The sequence below is a fragment of the Pteropus alecto genome, unplaced genomic scaffold (assembly GCF_000325575.1).
Source record: "Pteropus alecto unplaced genomic scaffold, ASM32557v1 scaffold121, whole genome shotgun sequence".
In the NCBI taxonomy this organism is placed as follows: Eukaryota; Metazoa; Chordata; class Mammalia; order Chiroptera; family Pteropodidae; genus Pteropus; species Pteropus alecto.
In genome coordinates, this window is record NW_006434369.1 from 7,413,943 (window position 1) to 7,420,887 (window position 6,945).

A 6,945-nucleotide genomic window follows, 5' to 3' on the forward strand; every position below is an offset into this window, starting at 1 on the left:
GGTGAAGGAGAAGGAGGAGGAGGGTGAAGAGAAAAAGAAAAAGGAGGAGGAGAAGAAGGACAACATCAAATATGGGCCAATTTTCATGGCTGACATTGGGATATCCTTGGGGGGAAAAGGGCCAGCAGTAAGCAAGGAAAATTGGGGAGTAATTTATCCAACATAATGTGTGCTGAGCTCCAATTTGTATGATATATAAAAGGAATAGAAGACATAGCCTCATCTTCACTTAGCTGAAAATCCAATAGGGGAGACGCATGGAAAAGATCTACAATATTAAATGGGATCATGTATAGAAAGAACCTAATAAGTGCTGTGACTACTATATTATCTCAATAGATGTGAATTCCTTTTCATTTAAAACAAAAAAGTTGATTAAACAATAGCTATCTGTATCAGACTTACCTAAGCTCCGTTCCAACTTTCTTCACCTTTGCCTACCTCTACTTGATTTTCCAGGCTCCCTTGCAGCTAGGGTGGCCATATGACACAGGAGAAGTCTGCTGGTATTGTCTCTAATCTTTTGGACTAGGTTGAATAGTATCCTAAAATAATTCATGTCCATCTATAAGTGTGATTTTATTTGGGAATAGTGTCTTTGCAGATGTAATTAAGATGAGGTCCTACTGGGTTAGGGTGGGCCCTAAATCTAATATCACCGGTGTCTTTATAAGAAGAGGGAAATTTGGACACACAGAGTACAGACACAAAGGAGAGAAGTCTTTTGAAGATGAAAAGAATGGAGTGATGTAACTAATTCAGGAATGAAAAAAAGCCAGGGATTTGGCAACACCAGAAGCTGGAAGAGGCAAGGAAGCAGTCTTCTGTAGAAGTTTCAGAGGAAGGTCAGCCCTTCCCACACCTTGATTTTGGATTTCCAGCCTCTAGAACTGTGAGAGAATAAATGTCTATTGTTTTAAGCCACCCAGTCTGTGATACTTTGTTACAGCAGCCCTAGGAAACTCCTCTCTTCTTGGAATGAAGATAGGATGCCTTGAATAGCAGATATGAGTGTGAGAATAGAAACCATATTCTATGTAAGTACAATAGACCTGGAAGACAGTAAAAACTTGCTATCTTGGGGCAAGTTCCTTGGATAAATAAATCCTGAGTGTTTCAGTTATTGTCACTCAAGTTTTCTGTCAAGAATGGCATATTTCTACCTAATGCCCTGTGGCGGAGAGGAAATGACATGAGAGTTGATGTTGTTATGTAGATGGGTGGCCCTAGGCGAGTCATAAAAACTTCTTGAACTTCAATTTATTTCTCTGTAAGGTAGAAACAATAATATCTACTTCAGTTTTAAATGAGATATTTTATGAGAAAGCCAGGGGTCATCAACAGGGCAGCAGAAGCTAATACAAATGAGCAAGCCGGGAATCCCAAAGGGCCTAGAGCCTGTCTATGTTGCATATCAATACACGTGCTATATAAAGTTTGTTTTCCCACCTCTGTCCTTGCTGAGGCAGACCCAATTCCTTTTTTTCTCTTTTCTCTCTCTCTCTCTCTTTTTTTCCCCCTGTATGTCAGTCCTGGTAAATGTGCTTTATAAAATATGAAGAACCATACCAACCCTGGGGATTGTTTAAGTACAAATTAAATAGCTCCATCACACAACTTAGACAAGAAGTGTTACAGGGACGAAGAGTTCCATATGCTCTCATCCAGCAGAAGAGAGCGGAGGTAATATTTTTTCAAGTTCTTTCTGGGATAGTCCCACCTCGCCAACTTCCTGAACCATGCCTGTCTTGCCCAAAGTATGTCCTTCCCCTCCCAGGACCCTTCCTTTCCTTATGAGCAAATATAAGACATGGACTAGTAGCCTGATGGAAATTTGTTCTAAAGGTCCATGGACCTTGATGTAATTGAATGGTGAACTTCAGGGAAGACCATAGAAGCACGTGGCAGCTCCCTGGAAATCTGAGGTGGTAGCTGGACTTCCTCAGACAGACACATTCAACGGACTGTAGATATCCACTTCACAATTTGCAAAAAGGCCTCTCAATGAGCAAGTTCAATTTGCTGAAGAGCTGGAGCTTCCCGATGTTCAGTGCATCAAGATACAGGTCCATGCTTGGCCTGATGTCCCAGCTCCATTCGTGCCTTAGTCCTCTCAGAATTCAATTCGCATTACCTGTTTGTAGATTTAAATGCGAACACAAGCAGGCCCTGGTCTTTTTTTTCTTCTCCCTTCCACCCTTTCACACCCTCTCACCACTTTAGAGCTAAGTGAATATGGTTTTCCAAATATAGTTTTGCAGCCAGTGTGTTAGGCCTTCTAATGAGCGACGATAATTGCTTCTGCTATTTTCCAAAATGAAAATCAACTGCCGAAGAGCAGCTGGTTTGTTGTAATGTTCTCCTCCCTCCGCGTACATCCCAGTTCCTACAAGTCACTCAAAGCCTAGCCTTGACTGCTTCATCTGTGAGCAGGGCCTGTGGGACATGGCTGGAGGAATGTGTTGATGGCGGGGAAACTGAATAAGCGAGCTATTGTGTACTTTATTATATTTAAGGGAATAGAGAAGGAGGAGGAGGAAGAGGAAAGATCTGTTTTTACTTTTGATTTCTAGGATATCCTATTATGTGTTGTGCTTATTGATATATCTGAAAAATAACTAGGTTTTTAGATGACAGAGCAAAGATGTTTCTACCCTCCTTCTTTTTTCAAGAATCACTCCAAAACAACAAAAAGAACACGAAACAAAAACATAAACCCCATATTCTGTAAGGGCAGGCGGCATCTGTAATCTGGAACCACAATATATGAAGATGAGAAACAGATGGAGGAACGGTAAGGCACTTAGTGGATCTATGGAAAGTCAAATCTAAACGCCTGAGGTTGATATCATTGCAAATCAAGCCAATTCACCCTGCACAGCACAAGAGCATTTAGGAGTTGGGAGGACCACGTGCTGCAGAGGGTGGGAGTAAGTGCAACACTGCAAACTACCCTGTGGGAAAAGGTAGTAATACCAGCTATCATTTGTGAAGCACTTGTTGGTGCCTGGCCCTTTACACACATTCTCTCCTGCAATCCTCATAATGAATGACAGCAAAAGGTATTATTTTCCCCATTTTATAGGTGCAAAAACTAAGGCTTTGAGGGATAAAGTCATTTGTACCAGATAATGAGAGAAAGACACTGAACCAATGTTCAGTTGACCCTTGAACAACACGGATTTGAACTGCATGGTCCACTTATACACAGATTTTTCTCAGTCAACAATTCGAAATAACTTGCCCACGAATCTTGTAGCCTAAAACAGACAATATAAGCTTACAGGATCAATAGATATAGTATAGTACTGTAAATGTGTCTTCTCTTTCTTATGATTTTCTTAACATTTTCTTTTCTTTAGCTTACTTTATTGTAAGAATATAGTACATAATACATGTAACATAAAAAATATATGTTAATAGACTGTTTATGTTATCGGTAAGGCTTCTGGTCAACAGTAGGCTATTCCTAGTTAAGTGTTAGAGGAGTCAAAAGCTATACACAGATTTTCAACTGCATGGAGGTCAGTGCCCCTAACCCCTGTGTTGTTCAAGGGTCAACTGTGTTTTTCATTCCAAGGCCTTACCTCTAAACTCTACCTCCTCTCCACGTGAAACCGCGTCAAGGGTATCAGCTATACCTGTGCTGACTACGTGCCCAGGTTGTCATATGGTTGGTAGGTATGATAGCAGGCACTGGGCCGGGCCACTGTTGTCTAGGGGTCAGGCTTCACTGCTTGGCTCAGCCATTTTGTTCAAGCTGCTCTTTGTTCTGAAAATTCCTATAGAAAAAAAGTAACCACCTCCCTCCTTGCCATCCTCATGATCTGGTCTGGAGGAGCCCTCTTGCTGGGATGGGGGTATAACTAGAAAGTGAGTCCTCTGAGGTCCAGAGTAACTGAGGGTCCACCAAACACACTGTCCTGTATCCTGAGAGGGAAGATGATGTATCAAGGGAACTACCAGTGCCTTCCTACACTTGCCTGTTTGCTGCTGCCCTGCATTACCCAGAGCAGGTGCACATCATCCCACTGTTGCTTCCTGCCCCGATCGTTGGGTCCACGGGTCATTAATAGCACAAAAGTCTGGGTAAATCTAGATCATGAAGAAAGAAAGCATCCAGTGTCAAAATTGCAATATGAGGTCTGCAGTGTTTATTCTCTAGCTTATTTATGCTTTCTGTTCATGGCTCAAAAATCAATCATCAGACACTTGATGAGAATATACTATGTAAGTAGTCACCGTGTTAGGCGCTTTAGAGGTAAAAAAAGACAAATGGCATTGTTTCTGCTCTCAAGAATCCATAAACAGTCAGAGAGCTATTACATCGGTCCCTGAAAAGGGAACTGAAGATATCAGGCTGTGTGTGGTTGAGAGCTAGTGGGGAGGTTCTCAGTGTAATTGAAGTCCTTCTCATTATCTATTTGCATCTCTGGCTCTTCCATTAAATTGTGAACTCTTTGAAGGGAGGTTCTTTTATTTGTTTGTTTGTTTGTTTGTTTATTAATATTTCCAGGCCATAGTAGTGTGAGGGGCAGCTGTCAGCCACTCAGTATGCATCTGTTGAGTGACTGACTGGATGAGTGAATGCATTGATGAATGAATGAGTCAATCGATCAATTAATACATTCCAAGGAAGAAGTGCTACACAGACCTGAAGTTGTTATAGAGGGTCTCCATAGGAGATGAGAGTGCAGAGAGGCAGAAAGTTGTCATCCAATGACTCCATAATACCAATGGAAATGTCCAAAGGACAAGAAAGCCTCAAAAAGAGACTACCTTGGGAGAGAGCCCAGAAAGCGGGCTTGTAACTTTGATGAGACTGATGGAGACAAAGCGATGACACGGGGACACCAAAACAGCTTTTCTAGGAAGCAAGTAAAAAGGCAGCTGTGAATAAAAGTATCTAGAAACAGATATATGTTCTGACCCACATGGCGACACTGAATCTAAATTCATATCTTGCAAAGACAGAGCAACTTTTCTAATGCATTTATTTTACTCTAGTAGGTCAGTCTGATCATTACTGGCCAGAATTCACAGCCCAGGCAGCTGCAACAGTCTTTACCTGCAATCAAATTCTATTTAAATAGGTGTGAAATTCTTGTTAGCATTGAACACATCAGAGTCATGGATTCCTATTGGCCACTTATACTAATATAACCAGTGGTCAGTGCCAATACAAACTAAATTCTGTCCATGCTACTGGTAAACTGAATTGGTGGTTATTCCTTCATTCAATAAATATTTATGAGTATTCACTGTACCGTTCATCACAGTCCTAAGCAACAGACTGGAGGTTGAATGGGGATAAACAGACAGGATTGCTGGGTCTGGTGTCTGCATAGGCATTCAGCTCTTTTAGTAGCTGATAGTACTTCTATGCCAGGAACTGGCAAACTACAATCCACAGGTCAAATTCAGCTCACCACCTATTTTTGTGCAGCCTTCGAGCTAAGAATTTTTTTTTTTTTCATTTTTGAATGACTGGGAACACTCAAAAGAAGACTATTTTGTGACACATGCACATAATATGAAATCTAAATTTGAATGTCCAAAGTTGTACTGGAACTCAGCCATGCTCCTTGGTTTATATGTTGTCTACGGCTGCTTTCATGTTACAGAAGAGAGATTGTCACAGATTGAGTGGACGCAAAGGTGACGTTTTTTGCTATTTGGTTTTTTACAGGAAAATTTTGTTGACCCTTGTTTGAAGACAGCATTCACAAAATGCACTCCACAAAACATTACTTCTGAGGAATATGAATAAGTGTTAGATTTTGAAAGTTTCAGTGCCGATGTATTTAAAAACAATGAGTTATAAAAAGTTAAAATTTCTTTACTCAATATTTCTCTAATCTTGGGTATGCCAAAATGCATTTTGACTCTCTAAGAATGCAATATAGGATGTGGAATTCTCCAAACCTGTTCATGCATTTGTTTATTTCCCGAGAATCTCATAGCACAGGGGGTTGTGCACACCACTGTGGGAAATACTGAACTAGGTAGATCTTTTTTTTTTTTTTTTGGTCAAGGGTTTTATTTGTGTTACTTCTGAAACTAGTTGCCAAAAACCACAGCAGTGTCATTGCATAGTGAAGTAAGAATTTTTCTACCCAGATCTGAAAGTCACTTACTCTTAAGCAAAGTGTGGTTATTTTCAAGGTTCCCAGTTCAATGTCAGCCAAAGAATTAACTATTTAATATCTACTTATCACACTTAAAGAGTTTCCATATGCATCCTGAAATGAAAATCTATGGGAGAAGATCTGAATCCTCCAGTTGTCAAATACCTTGACAAGGAGCTGCTCTCAATTTATACTGTAATCACACATTGATTCATTCACACGTGTGGATAAAGGGTCTCAGAATGAGCTCAGGATGGGTCAACTGGGGTTCAGGCATGTTGGGATACATCCAAAAAACTGAAGTTTATTTGCACAGTGGCTGAGAAGCCTCCAAAGAGAGCACTAAGGGAGAAATAAACCAGACACAATGAATTTGGCTCAGCAAAAAGTCTTAATCATTCTCGGAAAGGGGCAGTTCTCTCATGTAGATGTGTGATTCCTGCCATGTAGATGTGCCTTCTGGTCCAAGACCCACCGGCTACCGGTTTGAGTCCTATGAGGAGGTGGCAATCAGGGAATGTTGTAAATAAAATCAAAAAGAGCTGTTTCTTGAAATTCTTAAAATCTTAAGGCCTGAGTTACACTGGTTCTAAACTGAAGGAGGCATTCTCTCTGGGTACTGCAAGTACTCATGGCACTAGGGATGCTGCTGCCCGGTCTTCAGGGATGAGCAGGAGCACTACCTTCAGGGGGCGCTATTTGCAATGGATCAGCCATACCAGTCAGCAGAGCAGTGATTGCATGAATCATCAATCAGCGAAAGAAAACTTTGTCTAGTGGAGCAGCGTACCTGATGGCCACCAGCAGGGATTTTGGT